The sequence below is a fragment of the Chlorocebus sabaeus genome, chromosome 4, assembly GCF_047675955.1.
Source record: "Chlorocebus sabaeus isolate Y175 chromosome 4, mChlSab1.0.hap1, whole genome shotgun sequence".
Taxonomy (NCBI): Eukaryota; Metazoa; Chordata; class Mammalia; order Primates; family Cercopithecidae; genus Chlorocebus; species Chlorocebus sabaeus.
In genome coordinates, this window is record NC_132907.1 from 79,382,998 (window position 1) to 79,402,828 (window position 19,831).

General features: G+C 44.2%; 1 long non-coding RNA gene across 1 annotated transcript in view; it reads right to left on the bottom strand.

Moving 5' to 3' along the window:
* Positions 1 to 17,290, bottom strand: part of LOC103215026 (uncharacterized) — a 25,904-nt gene extending 8,614 nt beyond the window's left edge. Inside the window, exons 1-2 of the long non-coding RNA XR_012092863.1 lie at positions 17,030 to 17,290; positions 12,269 to 12,352 (exon numbers count right to left, since the gene is read on the bottom strand). This is a non-coding gene — a long non-coding RNA (uncharacterized lncRNA). The remainder of the gene's footprint in view (positions 1 to 12,268; positions 12,353 to 17,029) is intronic.
* Between the last annotated feature and the right edge of the window lie 2,541 nt (positions 17,291 to 19,831).

Genomic DNA, 19,831 nt, shown 5'->3' on the forward strand with positions numbered 1-19,831 from the left:
TTTCAATGAGTCGATCTCATGAGAACTCACTCACTATCCTGAGGGCAGTACCAAGAGGATGCTACTAAACCATTCATGAGACATCTGCCCCCATGATCCAGTCACCTCCCACCAAGCCCCACCGCCAACACTGGGGATTATGACTCAACATGAGGTTTGGGTGGGGACACATATCCAAACCATACCAGTGCTGAAATTTACAAAGGATTATTTTGAATGATGGTAGTGGATTTTTGGCGAGGCTAGAGTGATAAAGCATTAGGCTAGGTTAGCCCTCATATCACACCCCCTGCAAGGTTGGCCGCTCCAATGGATTAAGCAGACCTCTGGGTAGATAAGGTTGGAACCCTTCAAAGATGGGCTTTGCAGTCTAGGAGGAAGGGGTTGAGAATCAATACTTCACCAGTGATTATATGAGATCTACCCTAAAGCCGGCATCCTTTGTGTAAGTGTAAGAAAAAGGCACATTGATTTTGCTGAAGCACAGGAAGGGGAACATCACACGCCGGGGCCTATTGTGGGGAGAGGGGAGAGTGGAGGGATAGCATTAGGAGATATACCTAATGTAAATGACGAGTTAATGGGTGCAGCACACCAACATGGCACATGTATACAAATGTAACAAACCTGCACGTTGTGCACATGTACCCTAGAACTTAAAGTATAATAAAATAATTAAATACATAAATAAATAAATAAAAAGAAAAAGGCAAATGAGAAAATGTGGCATTCACAGCATTGTCCCCACAAACCCGATCAGAAGGAAGGGTTTTTTCCAATTAGATAGAAAGCTTGGTCATACTTTCTCTAGGTCATTAGGCATCATATAATGCTCTTCAAATAATGCCTTTGCTGCTCCAATTCCAGCCAGAGTGATTATTCAGCATTTCTAAGCAAGCACTGTGCTATCATTGAGATATAGAGTCCTTTTTGTCTTATTATGTCTAGATTTTATTAATATGGCTGTAAGCTATTAAAACAGTTGCTATATATCACCATATGTAAATTTTACAATGGTAAAAATAGTCCTTGAAGAGGAGTCTAAAAGATTTTTCAAGTATTTTTGAGTCTCCAGCAATGAAAGTAACTACATAATGAGAAGTGTATTATTTCAATTGAGGATATTTTATAGGAAAGTAATGGGTTTGGAAAAGTCCTTAAGGCAAATAACTTGGCTGTGATAAAAATCGCAAAACTCAGGAAGAACTACAGAATGACATTTCTCATCGAATAGCTTCTACCTAGGAAATCAGGTAGGCATTTCCCAAAGGTTGATAAGAGGTTACTCACCTGCTGGTTTCTGTTAGCATCCAGTAGAAATAATGCAAGAAAAATTAGACTAGAGAGTGTCTTGCCCTAAAACCTCTTTGCCTTGGAGCAATTCTAGGGCTTACCATTACCCGTGAGGCCAGCACTGAGAAGAGAAAACCGTGTCTCCAGCACTGGGGACCCACTCACGGCTACCAGCAGGTAGGGGTGACATGGAACACACACAGACAGGATGACCCCTCTAGTAATGCCTGCCATTGAAAATGAGGCCACCTTTGCAGTGCCTGAAAAATAAAGGCAATAATGCAGAGAAGGATGGAAAGATAAATGAATTTTACCGAATAGTTTTTGACAGATGAGCTACTCGTCATCTGTCACTGAGAAAGAAATCTTTTATAAGGGATCTATGCAGAAAGAACAGCACCTAAGACAACTTAGGATCATGATTTAATTCAAACCTAGAAGTGACTGTTGGTCTAAGGATATGTTTCCATGCATTATTTTATTTACTTCACATCCTTTCAGTGTGTAGGGGCTGTCTGTCATCTTCGTTTCTGTTTTATATCTGCAGAGGTAGATACTGAGAGGAGGAAAGATGCTCAAGACCATGAAGTTCAATCCACTCCACACTGAGGTTGAAACCCACATCCATTGACCCCTGACCCTATTCAAATATTTACAAAGGTTTTTCCACATTTAAAAAATTTTTAAATTGCTATTTTGACTTTTTGATAATTTTCAAAAATCTGGAAATCATCTATCAGGCAGTAAAACCAAGTCGTTTTTTGTTGGGTGACTATTTGTACGTGGAAACACGTGGCTGCCACGAGATAAAGATGGCAATCTAATTTGGTTACTGAAAAAAAAAAGAAGAGATAGGATTTAGAAATTACATCCATACATAAGTTTTAAATGTGCCATAAATTATTATTTTCAAAAAATCACCTAAAACTTGAGGAATCCATAAAATGTAACATGGAAACCCCAACAGGCTATGTTGCTTACCGAGTTATTTTGTTAGAGCACCCTGAAACACTGAATTTCCGCTTCCAGATGCCACAAGGTCATTGGCTTACAGCCATTCTCTGTGCTACCTGTTTTCTTGAAAGCTGGTAGTTCTGAAGGGTGAGGCTATTCAGCATTCTCACACTGTGCCCCGGGAACCACCGCTAAGAAGGCAGCGAGGCTTGGCCTCACCCATCTGGGACCTAAGTCCAGGTCACCAAACCATAGCTGATCCTGCCTTTGCCTCCTTGCGCCTACATCTGAATTCAACCCACCCTTCATAAAGTACCAGTGTTGGTTTTAAAATATATACTGGCTGCATTCTGAGCATTGGATACATGCATGAATGGACGCATTGCTGAAACAGTATATCTGACAGTATATACATCCCTCCTCTGTCTGTCCATCAGAGAAAAGAAAGGCCCCTTTGCACCATTACATTAGTTCAAAGGAAGAACACACAAAAAAAGAAATGATTGTTGCAAAAGAAAGATCCCTTCACTGTGTAGGGATCGCTTTTTCCCCAGATTTAATTTATGGGACACGTAAGAAATACCTTGTTACGGCTGGCCACGGTGGCTCACGGCTGTAATCCCAGCACTTTGGGAGGCGAAGGCGGGTGGGTCACCTGAAGTCGGGAGTTTGAGGCCAGCCTGACCAACAGGGAGAAACCCCATCTCTACTAAAAAGACAAAATTAGCTGGGCATGGTAGCGCATGCCTGTAATCCCAGCTACTCAGGAGGCTGAGGCAGGAGAATTGCTTGAACCCGGGAGGTGGAGGTTGCAGTGAGCCGAGATTGTGCCATTGCACTGCAGCCTGGGCAACAAGAGGGAAACTCCATCTCAAAAAAAAAAAAAAAAAAAGAAGAAGAAAAAGAAAAAAAATATCTTGTTACTGCTTTTTAGCACCTGAGCTGAAACCCTACAATACATTCCTTTTGATGTTTCAGTCACTATTAAGCGACTTCCTCATTTTATGCATGCTCCATGTAAAAACTACAATATAAAGGTAAATGAGATGGAGCTCCTGCTCTCAAGGAGTTTATAGTCTAGAAAAGAAATCAGCTTTGTGCTTGTCTGAGTATATCCCAAAATAGGAAAATGGAATCATGTGCTGTGTGGCAAGCCTAGACAGTGTGCTGAGTGAGGTAAAAGCAAAGGAGATTTTTCCAGAAATCAGAGGCAACTGAGGCTTGACCAAATCAAGACCCTGAGGCTGGGCAGGAAGTCAGAAACAAATCAAGGCTGAGAAGAGAAGGAACACAAGGATGTTGGAATGAGACCCAACTTCAGAAAGCAAAGCTTTGTTCACCAGACCATACTTTACTCTCTACATGTTCATGAGAATAATGCTTTCTGTGGCTACCGGCATTTGCAGCTTAACCAGTCTCTGCAGGAGACCAGGGGAGCGAGATGAGCATCTTCACAACCTAGATGATGAACCCAGCGACAGTACCTCGCTCATTTGTATGAAATTGAATTAAACTGGGTCAGTCTACTGCCGTATCACCCCGAACACGCCCGATCTCGTCTGAATGAAATCGGGCTGGCTGCAGAGAGGAATGTCTACCAGCAGGAAACTCTCTGGGAGGCAACTGCATGGGACAAGCAAGAAGTCATGAAGGCCTGGGCCAGGCAGTGGCAGTGGGACTGCAAACAGCCAACAAAGATCTCTGAGAATAAACATGCTGTAATGTTATTCCGTGAAAACACAGAAAAGACAACAATAACATCCTGACCACAACAGAGAATGCAGTCCCACCAAACAGGGGGCTTTTCTTCCCTTGATTGTTTAGCAAAGGAGCCAGATCCTGAGCACAGACGGTCTGAGGAAGGCCAGTTCCCCACTTTTTGGCTTCTTTCCCTTCACTCCTCCCAAGCAGGAAGCAGGGTCCAAAACAGCCGTTCCCTTTATGGCACAGATACCTCCATCAGTCTCCACTACTGACATCTACGGTGTGGTCACCACAGCTTACCAGATACTGGGCGGGGACAGGGGAGATGGGATTTATAAAGAAATAGAAGGCATGAGCCCTTTAACGTCCTTGGGAATACACAACCCACAGACTGAAAACAAATGAACCCTTTCAAAGGAAAAGATAGCATTCACAGCAATAAATGCTTCAGGTATACCAGGCACGTGGCAAAATGATGAACATGCATCATCTCTTTGGATGGTCATCCTTTTTGGTAGCCATTGCCACGTTTTGTCTACATTCTAAAGATGTTCATTTTTTTTTTAACATGTTAACATGCCTGGAAATTGGGTATGTTTTACAATCAATATGTGTTTTAAAATCAACATGCAGGAGCTATAGTGAGGCGTTTTATCTTATTTATTGATTTATTTGGTCTGGTTTGGATTTTTTTCACTGAAAAGTTATTATTAAATGATGATCATCTTAAAGTCAGTGGTGTCTTAGGATGAAGAAAATGTAAGATATTATCCTAAACTAGGCTGGCCAAGATGGTGAAACCCCATCTCTACTAAAAATACAAAAATTAGCTGGGCCTGGTGGTGCGCACCTGTAATCCCAGTTACTCAGGAGGCTGAGTCAGAGAATTGCTTGAACCTGGGAGACAGAACTTGTAGTGAGCCGAGATCGCACCACCGCACTCCAGCCTGGGCGACAGAACGAGACTCTGTCTCAAAAAAAGTCTCCACCCTGAGAGGCACTCTTATATGGCATGAGAAATAATGTATCCCCCTGCAAAAAATAAAAATAAAATAGAAAAAACACTGCATGCCAGGACACTCAGTCACCCCACTAACCCCACCCCAGCCATCAGCTGCAGCATGTCAATATCCATTTACTCATTTGCAAGCATCAATTCAGCACCCATCTGGTCAGCATTGTGCTGGTGGCCACGAGCTTTTGGTGATAAGAAAAAGCTGTCCCTTCCTGCCTAGCCCTCATACACCAATGAGAGAGACAGACATTCAACTCCGATGACACAGATAAACATAGAATTACAAATTGCAAAGCACCACAAGCAAAACCACCAGATGCTGTGATAATATAAACCAGAGTCCAGACCTCGTCTGGGGCATCAGGGAAGCCTTGCCTGCAGATGGGGTTTTGGAGTTCCTCTAAAGGATTCTAATAAGACTGGGCAAAGGAGGGTGCTGGAGTGGAATCTGCTGAGTCAGGAGCAATTTCTAGGAGGAAGGAGACCACTCTAGGCAAAGGAAATCGCACATGCAAAGACCCCAAGGCTGGGGGAACGTGCTGTGTTTGAGAGCCAGAAAGAAAGTCGAGGAGGCGGGAGAGGAGCGTTCTCATGAGAGGAAACCAGACAGGCTTGTGGCTCATGGTGAGGTTGTAGCCATTTATCCCGAGAACAGTGGGAGGCAGCTACTTTTTTACTTTAAATGTTGAATGGATGGAAATCTTACCATTGAATGTGCAAATAATTACTGCCTTATACAGACACAAATTTAAAAGCAGTCCAGTATCCCAAGGTGGAATGCTCTTTCAAAATAGTTGGGGCTTATGTCAACAAATTCCCTGGAATGTGGGTGATAACAAATATCTGTAAATGTTAACAGACCAAGACTAACCCATTTGTTCTCCTGCTGAGCCAGATGATACTCATCAGTGGCCCCTTAACTAGAATCAATGTCAGATAGGGAGCAGTGTTCCCATTTGGAAAGGATTTTTGCCAGTGACAGTGACCATCAGGGCTGGATTATGACAGTTAGAAAGGGACAGTCACTTAGGGTGAATCTGTGTTTTTGCTGAGTATTGTCCTTAGCTTCCTATAAGACAGCAAACTACCAAATAACGGGTTGTCCTTCCTCTCTGAAGGACTCCAGTACATGTGTCAGCCACAGCGTAGGAGGTGGTGAGCAGTAACAAGACAGGCCTTCAACCTAATGACTGGAAGTGACTGAAATCATGGGAGGGAGGGGGTTGGCTCTGAGGTTCCCACAGGAGCAAATATTAGGGAAATCGCCCACCAAGCCTGTTCTCCAGCCAGAAGCCACTCCCTTCCTGAGGTCTGAACCACTGCTAGAGGAAATCCAAAAGAAAATAAGCCCAGAGGCCCAGGAAAAACAAATTTGCTATAGAGGTGGGGTGAGTTCAGGCGACTTGATACCCAACTAAAGAAGCTTAAATTGATTCAACCTTTTGGGAAACCAGTTTGACAATGCGTATCAATTGCCTTAAAAATGCCCATACATTTTGAACCTGTCTGGCCAGCATTTCTTCCTAGAAATATAGAAATATAGAAAGAAAAAAATATATATCATATATAAATATAATATTAAATATAAATATATCTATATAAAAATATGTAGAAAGAAATATATCTTAAGGAAATAATCAGAAATGTACAACATTCACAGCCCATTATTTACAATAACAAAAGGTTGGAAACAGTTTGTATATCTACCCATAGAAAAATGACAGAATAAATTTCGGCGGGTACAGAAGATGAACTATTTTGTAGCTGCCGATAAGCATGCGTTTATAGAACATTTAACATAGGAAAATATAATACATTACGTTTTTAAAAGCATTTTACGAAACTATATACACACTACAATTTCAAACGCACATCTACACACATCACAGCAGAAAAAAGTGATGATAGTCATTACATCTGAATGCTACTTACTTTTTACGCTTTTTTCTTTTCTTTTCTTTTCCTTTTTTCTTTTTTTTTGAGACACAACCTCGCCCTTGTTGCCAGGTTGCAGTGCAATGGCACGATCTTGGCTCACTGTTACCTCTGCCTTCCAAGTTCAAGTGATTCTCCTGCCTGAGTGTCCCGAGTAGCTGGGATTACAGGTGCCTGCCACCATGCCCGGATAAATTTTTTTTGGTTCTTGTATTTTTAGTAGAGACGAGGTTTCACCATGTTGGCCAGGCTGGTCTCAAACTCCTGACCTCAGGTGATCCACCCACCTCGACCTCTCAAAGTGTGGGGATTACAGGCATGAGCCACCTCGCCCAGCCCCCTTTTTTTTTATTGCAGCACTGTTCACAATAACAAAGACTTGGAACCAACCCAAATGCCCATCAATGATAGACTGGATAAGGAAAATGTGGCATATATGCACGATGGAATACTATGCAGCCATAAAAAAGGATGAGTTCATGTCCTTTGCAGGGACATGGATGAAGCTGGAAACCATCATTCTCAGCAAACTAACACAGGAACAGAAAACCAAACACCACATGTTCTCACTTATAAGTGGGAGGTGAATAATGAGAACACATGGGCACAGGGAGGGGAACATCACATACCAGGGCCTGTCAGGATGTGGGGGACTAGGGGAGGGATAGCATTAAGAGAAATACCTAATTTGGATGACGGATTGATGGATGCAGCAAACCACCACGGCACATGCATACCTATGTAACAAACCTGTACTTTCTGCACATGTATTCTAGAACTTAGAGTATAATAAAAAATAAAAATAGGCCGGGCACAGTGGCTCATGCCTGTAATCCCAGCACTTTGGGAGGCTGAGGCGGGTGGTTCACAAGGTCAGGAGATCGAGACCATCCTGGCTAACATGTTAAAACCCTGTCTCTACTAAAAAAAAAAAAAAAAAAAAAAAAAAAAAATTAGCCGGGCGTGGTGGCAGGCACCTGTAGTCCTAGCTACTGGGGAGGCTGAGGCAGGAGAATGGCATGAACCCAGGGGTGGAGCTTGCAGTGAGCCAACATCACACCACTGCACTCCAACCTGGGCGACAGAGCGAGACTCTGTCTCAAAATAAATAAATAAATAAAAATAAATGTATTTTCTAAATTTTCTAATATGGGCCTGAAAAAATTTTTAATAGGGGAAAGTTTTAAACAGAAAAATAATGACTCCCCTACCCAGAATTAACTGTTGTTTCCACTTCAGATATCTAATAAAGGAATAGAATATCATTGATGGAGTTTCAGTCTTCTTTGCTCCCCATCCCAGACCCCTCTCTTCTTCAGCATGCAGCCATCTAGTCTGTGTTTGCACACTTTTCTTTTTTGAGACAGAGTCTCACTGTGGCGCCCAGGCTGGAGTGCAATGGCATGATCTTGGCTCACTGCAACCTCTACCTCCTGGATTCAAGCAATTCTCCTGCCTCAGTCTCTCAAGTACCTGAGACAACAGGCACACGCCAGCACGCCTGGCTAATTTTTGTATTTTTGTACAGATGGGGTTTCACCATGCTGACCTGGTTGGTCTCAAACTCCTGACCTCAAATGATCCGCCCACCTCAGCCTCCCAAAATGCTGGGATTACAGGCATGACCCACGGTACCCGGACTGTTTGCACACTTTCTTAGAAGTTTCTGCCTTCATAAACATCCCATAGTGTTCCTCTTGGTGTTCTTCAAAACTTACACAAATTTTATCGCACTGTGATTTACTTTTTTTCACTAAACATTAGATTTTTGGGAGCCACTCAGGATGCTTTGTATTGAACCAATTCATTTATTTTAACTGCTGTGGAGTATTTCTCAAACAAATATCCCATAATTGGCTTGTTCATTCCCTTATGGGGAAATGAACATTTATGGGAATGATTCATTTAGGTTGTTTCCAATTTTTAGCTATTACAAATAGTGCTGCAGTTACTCCGGACCTTCATAATCAGGAAAAACGTCTTTACATTTAAAACACCAACAATATAAACCGTGGAGAAAAAGACGGAGGATACTGCTAAGTCTGGTGAAAAGGACGCTTCCACTCCCCAGACTTGGGTTTCTTGCTTAGGGTCGGGGGGCCCTCCAGAGGCCACCTGCCTCGGGCCCTCTGTGATGCCGTGAAGGTGGTGCGAGGACCCAGAGGTCCCTGACCAGGTGATACAGGAGCTAGAGAGAAATTGTTTAAGCAGATAGTAAGGGCAACAGAGCTCTGGGCGGAATCTCCCTTTTTTTTTCTTTTTTTTTTTTTTGTGAGACAGAGTCTCCCTCTGTGGCCCAGGCTGGAGTGCAGTGGCGCGATCTCGGCTCACTGCAAGCTCCACCTCCCGGGTTCAAGCAATTTCCCTGCCTCAGCCTCCCGAGTAGCTGGGACTACAGGCGCCCGCCACCACGCCCTGCTATTTTTTTTTTTTTTTGTATTTTTAGTAGAGATGGGGTTTCACCGCTTTAGCCAAGATAGTCTCGATCTCCTGACCTCGTGATCCGCCTGCCTCGGCCTCCCAAAGTGCTGGGATTACAGACGTGAGTCACCGCATCCAGCCTTTTTTGTTTTTGTTTTTGAGACAGAGTCTCGCTCTCTCGCCCGGGGTGGAGTGCAATGGGGCAATCTCCGCTCATGGAAACATCCGCCTCCCGAGTTCAAGTTCTCCTGCTTCAGTCCCCCAAGTAACTGGGATTACAGGCACCCGCCACCACGCCCGGCTAATTATTTTTTCCTTTTAGTAGAAACCAGTTTTCCTCATGTTGCCCAGGCTGATTTCGAACTCTTGAGCTCAGGCAACCCACCCGCCTCGGCCTCCCAAAGTGCTGAGATTACATGCGTGAGCCACCTTGCCCGGCCGGAATTTCCCTTTGAACAAAAACAGTCCCCAAAATTATTTATTTTCTAACAAAGAGTAACCTGAAAAATCAAGCTGTTAACATAGATAAGCAAGCTGGAAGCTTGCACCGGTGAATACCGGCTGCTGTGCCAATAGAAAGGGGCTACCTGGGGTCCAGGTATATTCGACATAGAGGCTCCGTCTTCCTTTTGTCACCATGTGTACAGTAAAGAAACAGGCAGTCAGGCGCGGTGGCAAAGGCCTGTAATCCCAGCACTTTGGGAGGCCGAGGCAAGTGGATTACCTGAGGTCAGGAATTCAAGACCAGCCTGGCCAACAAGGTGAAACCCCATCTCTACTAAAAATACAAAAATTAGCCCGGTGCGGTGGTGGGCGCCTGTGATCCCAGCTACTCAAGAGGCTGAGGCAGGAGAATAGCTTGAACCCGGGAGGCGGAGGTTGCAGTGAGCCAGGATCACACCACTGAACTCCAGCCTAGGCGACAGAGCGAGACTCCGTCTCAAAAAAAAACATGGCTCCAGCCAGGTGGAGAATCCATCTGCATAATAAAGTATCAGGGTGAGGGTGGCCAGGTTTTCACGCCCTATGCAAATGACATACCTAGCCCTAACCAGTTTTTCACACCCTATGCAAATGGCACACCTGGTCCAACCAATCTTTTGTGCCCTACGTAAATCAGACACCACTTCCTCAAACTCATCTATAAAATGCTCTGCATTTCACTGCGGAAGCAGCAACCCATTTCTCTGGGACCCTGGTCTGCCGCAAAGAGCTCTTCTCTTTCACCTATTAGACTTCTACTCTGAACCTCACTCTTTGTGTGTCTGCATCCTAGTTTTCCATGGCCATGAGACAACAATCTCAGGTATTTAGCCCAGACAATGACACCGACACCGCTTCCCAGGCACCCTCCAATCTGCCCTGCACCTTTACACCAGAGCAGTTTTCCTGCTATGCCTCCTCCAGAAGTAGCAAACATTCAATTTGCATAGTATGCTGAACACAACCACCTTATAAATTTGTTTAATTCTCACAACAATCTTATGACTTAGTACCATGGTTATTCTGTTTTCACTTGGGGGAATGAGGCGTGGAGAGGTTAGGTAACTTGCTCAAGGTCACACAGCTGATAAGAGGCCGAGCTGGACCCAAACCCAGACAGTGCGACTCTAAAATCCACACCCTGAAATCCTCTGCCGCCTCCTATCCTTATCTCATTGCCCTCTTTATGGCCTCGCCTCTCCCCTGCCTCAATGGAGAAAAGTGAGACTGTCCTGGGTCAGGACTCTGACTCTGTCTCAAAAAAAAAAAAAAGTTGGGCGTGGTGGCTCATGCCTGTAATCCCTGCACTTTGGGAGGCCCAAGCGGGTGGATCACCTGAAGTCCGGAGTTGGAGACCATCCTGACCAATATGGTGAAACATCGTCTCTACTAAAAATACAAAAATTAGCCAGACGTGGTGGCATGTGCCTCTAGTCACAGCTACTGGGGAAGCTGAGACAGGAGAATAGCTTGAACCCAGGAGGCGGAGGTGGCAGTGAGCCAAGATTGCACCAGCCTGGGTGACAGAGCAAGTCTCAGTTTCAAAAAAAAAAAAAATATATATATATATATATATATATATATATATATATATTCCTGGGTCATTCTTTCCTTTGATAGCCAGAGTCCTTGTCTCCTTTTAATTACTTAAACATTTACAGATGTGAAATGCCAGCAGATTTGATACCTGACCATTGCTAATTTTAACTTTAAATGGCTCAGAAAAAAGCCACTATACAACAGACATCATAACCCCACTACATGGCAAAATCGTTTCAGTTGCTATAATCACATACAATCTGCTGTTGCTCTAAAGCTTGTTACCTCATAAAGGCGGTTTTTCTTTTCTAATTTTTGCACTACTTAGCAGCAAATGGTAGTTATACTATCGTGACGGTGAATACTACTTGCTAGAAAGTGTGTCAGAGTTTCTTGGGAGCAATGATTCATGACTCAACCAGGGGGCAATAAAGAAGAGATCAGCCACACACCAAGCCCTTTCTGGGGTCATGGTATGTGGATAACTACATTATATTGTGATCTACTGCATTATACAAGGATTTTTTTTTTTTTTTTTTTTTTTTTTTTTGAGGTGGCGTTTCACGTGACCCAGGCTGGAGTGCAATGGCTTGATCTTGGCTCACTGCAACCTCCGCTTCCTGGGTTCAAGCAATTCTGCCTCAGCCACCTGAGTAGCTGGGATTACAGGTGCCCACCACCACGCCCAGCTAATTTTCGTATTTTTAGTAGAGACATTGTTTCACCATGTTGGCCAGGCTGGTCTCAAACTCCTGACCTCAGGTGATCCACCCACCTCGGCCTCCCAAAGTGCTGGAATTACAGGCGTGAGGCATCGCACCCAGCCATACAAGGATATTCTTTTTGCAGTCGTGAATACAAGATCAATTCTGTTGTGTAGGGCTGAATGTTGTGAAATGTGTGTAAGAAAAGGATTGTAATTACCTGCATTTATCATGTCAGTCATTCTAATCATCAGACAATGATATGAACACAGTGAGAAAGACATCCCTCATGACTCTATTCTTCCTGAAATAGAGAAACGATAAGAATTCCATCAGCTCATCCGCCACTCCATGTGGAAATAGCCCATTTCTGATGACGTTGTGGGAGTTTTGCTTTTTGGTTTCTGTGTTTATTTTGGTTTGGGTTTTTGCTTCAAGGTAGATCAACAGGTAAAATCTGGTTTCCCTATCCTTTTATTGTCTCTTTTTGCACTTGTTCAATATGCCTCCAGACATCCTCTTCATGTAAGACTTTCTCTCACTACCCCTGTTCTCTCAGCTAAATACCCTTGGCCTTCCTAGGCAGTGCTCTGGTCTCCCCACACCCAACCCCCTCACTTCCTATCCATGCCCCTACACAGAAATTCTGGCTGCCTTGCTCAAATCCTTCAGAAATGTGTGCTCCCCAAGCAAGAGTCTCCTATCATTTCCAAGAAAATTAAGTCACCTGTGTGCTATGGTCTGAATGTTTATGTCCCCACAGAATTCATATGTTGAAACCTAATCACCAAGGTGATGGCATTAGGAGGTGAGGTCTTTGGGAGATGACGATGTCATGAGGGCTCCACCCTCAGAAACGAGATTGGGGCTCTTATAAAAAAAGGCCTTGACTGGGCATGGTGGCTCACACCTGTAATCCCAGCACTTTGGGAGGCCAAGGCAGGTGGATCACCTGAGGTCAGGAGTTCCAGACCAGCCTGACCAACATGGTGAAACCCTATCTCTACTAAAAATACAAAATTAGCCAGGCATGGTGGCACATGCCTGCAATCCCAGCTACTTGGGAGGCTGAGGCAGGAGAATCACTTGAACCCAGGAGGCAGAGGCTGTAGTGAGCTGAGATGGCACCACTGCACTCCAGCCTGGGCAACAAGAGCGAAACTCCATCTCAAAAAAAAAAAAAAAGAAAAGAAAAGCCGGAAGGAAGCTGTTCACCCCTCCTGCCGTGTGGACACCACAAGAAGGCACCACCTTTGAGGATGAGATCGAGCCCTTACCAAACACCAAAACTATGGGCACTTTGATCTTGAACTTCCTAGCCTCCAGACCTATGGGAAAGAAATTTCTGTTGTGTCAAAGCACTCAGTCTATGTATCTTGTTACAGCAGCCCAAAGGGACTGAGACAATGTGCCAGTGGGAGAAAGGCACACAGCACCCACATCCTCTTCCCATCGAAGTCACGCTAGCAGGGTGCCCATCTGAACAGAATGTTTTCAAAGATGAAGCCCTCAATCATTTTGTTTAAATCAAAGGGGAAGTCCTTTCATGAATTTTAGGTCCTATTTTCAAGGGCTACTCAAAGTAAGCTGGGCACAGTGGAAAGGGTGATATTTATGAGCAGGAATTGTTATTGCAGTCTCCACTAAAATCATTCATTAAAGGCACCTCCTTGTTTGCTCTCAGAGGCCCAGGACTTTATTGCTTTCTCCTTTCTCCACAGCAATCATTCTCAGGCATTGGGATTCCACAGTAGTCTAAAAAAAGTGGGATTTCAACTCAGTATGATAAGTTTATTTTGCCAAGTAAGAGCACTTAAAAACAAAAGCAATAACAAAAAACTACGAATTCCTATCACCATTATTTCATTTATTTATTTATTTATTTTTGAGATGGAGTTTCGCTCTGTTGCCCAGGCTGGAGTGCAGTGGTGTGATCTTGGCTCACTGCAACCGCCTCCCCACCCATTTCCCAGGTTCGAGCGATTCTCCTGCCTCAGCCTCCCGAGTAGCTGGCATTACAGGCATCTGCCACCACACACCGCTAATTTCTGTATTTTTAGTAGAGACAGGGTTTCGCCATGTTGGCCAGGCTGGTCTTGAACTCCTGACCTCAGGGTATCACCATTATTTCATGAAAGGAAGGGTCACTTGACTCTCAAAAATGAATGAACATGATCTCGTAGTTAAGGCAGTTATTTAATTTAATAAATGTAATTTTATGGGTGGGTGTTTGTTTTGAGATGGAGTCTCACCCTGTCACCCAGGCTGGAGTGCAGGGGCATGATCTCAACTCACTGCAACCTCCACCTCTCAGGTTCAAGTGATTCTCCTGCCTCAGCCTCCTGAGTAACTGGGATTACAGGTGTGCGCCACCATGCCCAGCTAATTTTTGTAGATCTGGAGTGTCTATGAATATGCCAGACATTCTCTAAGACCCCTGACTACAGGGGCTAGAGTCTCCTTTTTGCCTTCAAGGAGATTATGCTCTGAAGGAGAACCAAAAAAGGGTGGCCAGATACAGGGAAGCCAGAGTCAGGACACAGGCAGACACTGGAGGCCAAGGAGATTATAGAGCAGAGGTCCCCAACCTTTTTGGCATCAGGGACCGGTTCCGTGGAAGACAATTTTTCCACAGACGGAGTAGGGGAGGCTGGTTTCAGGATAAAACTGTTCCACCTTGGATCATCAGGCATTAGTTAGATTTTCATAAGAAGCATGCAACCTGCGTCTCTTGCATGCACAGTTCACAATAGGGTTTTCACTCCTATGAGAATCCAGTGCCACCACCGATGTGAAGGAGGCGGAGCTCAGGTGGTCATGCTCACTTGCCTGCCACTCACCTCCTGCTGTGTAGCTGGGTTCCTAACAGGCCACAGACCAGTACAGGTCCACAACCCTGGGCACTGGTGGTCCCTGTTATAGAGGATTGAGAGTTAGGAAAAGAAAATAGAAAAGGAGAGGCCTCTCAGAGGAGGTGGAATCTAAGGAAAATCTTACAGGACACAAGACTAAAACAAAACAAAATTATCAATTAGGCTTTCAGATGAGAATCAGACCAAGTCATACTGCCGTACCTAAAACGTGCGGATGAAAGTCTGGCAGACTAAACTTCTTTCTGTAATCCTGGGTCACCGTGTTAACTGCTTTCCACAAATCTTGTGGAAGAAATGGCTTTCCACAAATCTGTAATTTTCCTTTGTCTCCCTGACTCCCTTTTATAAGAGTTGCTTTAAGGAAATTCTTCTCTGTCAATTCTGACCTGAAGAAGATGAAGCCGGGTGAGGTGGCTCATGCCTGTAACTCCAGCACATTGGGAGACTGAGGTAGATGGATCACTTGAGGTCAGGAGTTTGAGACCAGCCTGGTCAACATGGTGAAACCCCGTCTCTACTAAAAACACAAAAGTTAGCCGTGGTGGCACATGCCTGTAGTGCCAGCTACTCGGGAGGCTGAGGCAGGAGAATCGCTTGAACTTGGGAGGCAGAGGTTGCAGTGAGCCAAGATCTCGTCATTGCACTCCAGCCTGGGTGACAGAGTGAGACTCTGTCTCAAAAAAAAAAAAAGAAAAAAAAAAAGAAAAAAAAATGAGCTTTCAGTGAAAAAGGAGAGAGAAGTCACAGCCGATAGCTTTCAAGAAATCCTGGGCGTAGAGTATTTGAATGACTGAATCCCAGGTGCTACCTCGCTCCTACGACTCACAGTGTGGGCCTCTGAGCTGCAATATTGGTATCATCTGGGAATTTGCTAGAAATGCAGAATTTTGGGCCCTGGCCAACAGTGGCTGAATCAAAGTCTGAATTTTAATAAGATCCTCAGAGGATTGGGAAATCGATTAGGGTTTGGGAAGTGCTGCCCCAGCCCAATTCTTGTGAAAAAAGTCAACAACTGGACTGGATATGACGGGCATCAGAGCCTTGGTAGTGATTTGAAATTACTTTACATTCATCTGATCTCATTCATTGCTCCTCCAGATGTCTTAAAGGATAATGATGATGGAACAGAGAGAAGGGCTCTGCCCTAGAGGTATCTGACTTAAAATTGCCCTATATTATGTTACAAAAGAGTTTAATAACATTTACTTGGATCTATGCCCATGATCTTAGTTGTATTTCCAAACAACCTATAATTTCTTTATTTATTTATTATTTTACAGAGGAGCTCAGAGACATTAGGGGACCTGCTGGGCTCACACACAGTAGTCCAGGGCTCCTTCCTCAAGCCGAGCAGCCCGCCATTTGCCACAGCTGAGAAGATGGTACCACCTGTACCACTCGGACGGCCCGTGGCCCAGCACCAATCAACCGCGTAATCTGTGGCTCTTATCTCCAGACCCTTCTTTTTCCTTCCCTTACCAGCAGCCTCGTTCAGTCCACAGTTCCTAAACTGCCAGATAGGCCTACTCCTTGCTGCTTCCAATTCTTTGTCCTGTAAATCCATTTCACACATAGCCTCCCGAAGCCCAGCTTGGGATCCCGTCATGAACTAGCTTAGAGACATCAGAAGCCATTAACACGGTCCCATCCCGCAGGCAAGGACTATGGGATTCATCCTTGTATTCCTCACAAGCCTACTGGATGCCTTACGGAGGAGATAGGCTGAATATCCAGGGGTCCTAATGAACAGATGAGAAAAGCTGCTACAGTCTCTGGGCAAGAGACAGAGGCAGCCAAACAGGAAGGACTGCATACATGGACTGGAAGCATCCTGGTGGAACAGAGGGCTTGAACAGACTCACTGGCCAAAGATACGAGGAGCCAGACCAGGGCTCCCGCTTCTTCCTGTAGCTGGGGAGCTCCAAGGGTGAAAAACTGAATGCTGAAATGGTACCAGGTGGGAAGACAGGCATCCTGGCTCAGCATGGAGAGAAGGGAGGCACTGACATTTGTGGAATCATGTAGGCATCGTGCAAGGGGTTCCACATTTGGCACCTCTGATTTCCCAGGGACAGGACATTCTGAGGTCAGGATTAGGACTCACTTACCACAAGTTGAGACTGAGGCTAGGTTAAGGATAATCGCCAAGGTCTTGCAGCCAGCCAGTCGTTGGTAGAGTCAGTTTCCACCCAGGTATGTCTGATCCACACATTCTCTTTCCACTCTGCTGTTGCCCCAGACACCTGCAAGGAGGGACCACAAAGTGAACCACTTCGTTCTCTATCTCTCATTTGTTTCTCTAGACTACTTACACATGTGTATGATATTCTGTTGAATGTGGCATTGTGTGCAAACATTTAAGAAGTGGACATCAGAGGAAGACCATACCCCAAACCTCTAATTCCTTCCCACCACCTTCAGGGGTAACATGGTATAGCGGGTGGAATGGGGATCCACTATGGGTCACCCCAATAGTGATCCATAAATATATGTCCCCAAAATACGGTGACCTCAAAACATATATTCAAATCCTAAGCATCAAAACTTGTGAATGTGATCTTATTTGGAAAATGGTGTTTGCAGACATAACTAATGATCCCAAAATGAGACCATCCCAGATTTAGAGTTGGCCCTAAATCCAATCACAGTGTCCTCATCAGAGAAAGGCAGAGACAGATTTAACACACAGAGAAGAAACCATATAAAGACAGAAGCAGAAACAGGATTTACGTTGCCACAAGCCAGGGAATGCCTGCAGCCACCAGATGCTGGAAGAAGTAAAGAAAGGTTCTCTCCTGGAGCCCTTGGAGGGAGCAGAGCCCTGCTGATTCCTTGACTCCAGACTTCAGACCTCCAGGTGACGAGAACCTGAAATCTTGTTGTTTTAAGCCCCCCAGGGTTTGGTAACTTGTTGTGGAAGCCCTAGGAAATGAATTTACACTGCAGTTAAGAATCTTGGCAGGTGCGGTGGCTCACGCCTGTAATCCCAGCATTTTAGGAGTCAGAGGTGGGTGGTTCATTTGAGCTTAGGAGTTTGAGACCAACCTGGGCAACAGGGCGAAACCCTGTCTCTACCAAAAATTAGCTGGGTGTGGTGGCATGTGCCTGTGATCCCAGCTACTTGGGAGGGTAAGGTGGGAGGGCTACGTAAACTCAGCAGGCAGAGGTTTCAGTGAGCCAAGATCACACCACTGCACTCCAGCCCGGGCAACAGAGGGAGACTCTGCTTCAAAAAAATTAAAATATATATACATATATTTTGTGTTATAACTATCATCTAGAAAACTATATTGGCACCAAGGCCCTATAAAACCTATTCTCAATCCATTTGGCTTTGGATTGGGAAACCCAGATTCGAAAATCTGTGTTCAGATTATTGAGACATTTTAAGAACGTGCAGTCAGAAACTAAAATATAAAGTAGGGCAATTCATTCGCTACTTTTTTTTTCCTGAAAATAAGAAAATTCCTATTCATGCAAAATATTTTGCAGTGAATAGATAGCATTGTTTAGGAATGAGGATTATTTGTGCTGTTCCTATTGTAACCTAATTAGCTTTTCTTTAATGTGCATTAAGCATACAAGAGACAAAATGAGAAAGAACAAACACAAAGAGCTTAGGTTTTACCCACAAATCTGTTTTGTAGCCTGCAGTCTGGCAGAAAAGCCTACCAATCTCCCACTACATTTTTTGGTGTAAAAAAATTTATTTTCAATCTTCTTTTCCTCTCTCTCTCTCATGCTAATAAGAAATTTTTAAAGCAATTGTGAGCTAAAACCAAAGGTAAGTGGTAAGGCAGGCTTCTCCTAAATGCTCTCCATTATCCTCTCTCTGGCCTCATTTCGAATCATTCTCTGAAAATTCGAAAGGAATCTATCATCCTGCAAACGGAGGTGAAGTAAGCTAGGCTTCTTCCCTGGAGCACTGCTGCTGTTTACCTGGGAGTTGAGGTAAAAAGCCCAGGACTCTACAACTGGTAGTAAGAAGGGAAATGTGTGTCTCCAGAGTAACTCTGGGCATGAAGCTGGCAGCCTCTGATACATGTATTATATATATATTTTTTATATATATATATATGCATTACCACACATACTTACCTTTTTTTGTGGTAAGAACATTTAAAATCTCTTTTTTTTTTTTTTTTTTTTTTGACACGGAGTCTCACTCTGTCACCCGGGCTAGAGTGCAGTGGCGCCATCTTGGCTCACTGCAACTTCCGCCTCCTGAGTTGAAGCGATTCTCCTGCCTCAGTCTCCTGAGTAGCTGGGACTACAGGCGCACGCCACCATGCCCAGCTGATTTTGTTGAATTTTTTGTAGAGACGGGGGTTTCACAGTGTTACCCAGGATGGTCTCAATCTCCTGACCTCGTGATCCTCCCACCTTGGCCTCCCAAAGTGCTGGGATTACAGGCATGAGCCACTGTGCCCAGCCCTAAAATCTACTTTCTTACATACTACATATGTTATTAACTGTAGTTACCGTGATGTACAATGGATTTGCTGAAAGTACTCTTCCCATTCAAGTGAAGCTTTATGTCCTTTGACCAGCATCTCCCAAGTCTTCCCCACAATGGTAACCACCAATCTCCTCTTTAGTTCTATGACTTTGACTTGTTTATATTTCACATATAAGTGAGATTATGTGGTGTTTGTCTTTCTATGCCAGACTTATTTCACTTAATATTCTCCAGGTTCATCTATGTTGTAGCAAATGACAAGATTTTCTTCTTTTTTAAGGCTGAATAGTATTCCACAGTGTTTGTATACCATATCTCCTTTATTCACTCATCCATTGATGGACACTTTGGTTGATTTCATCTCTCAGCTATTGTAAATAGTGCTGCAATGAACATGGGAGTGCAGACATCTCTTTGATATACTGATTACATTTCCTCTGGATAGATACCC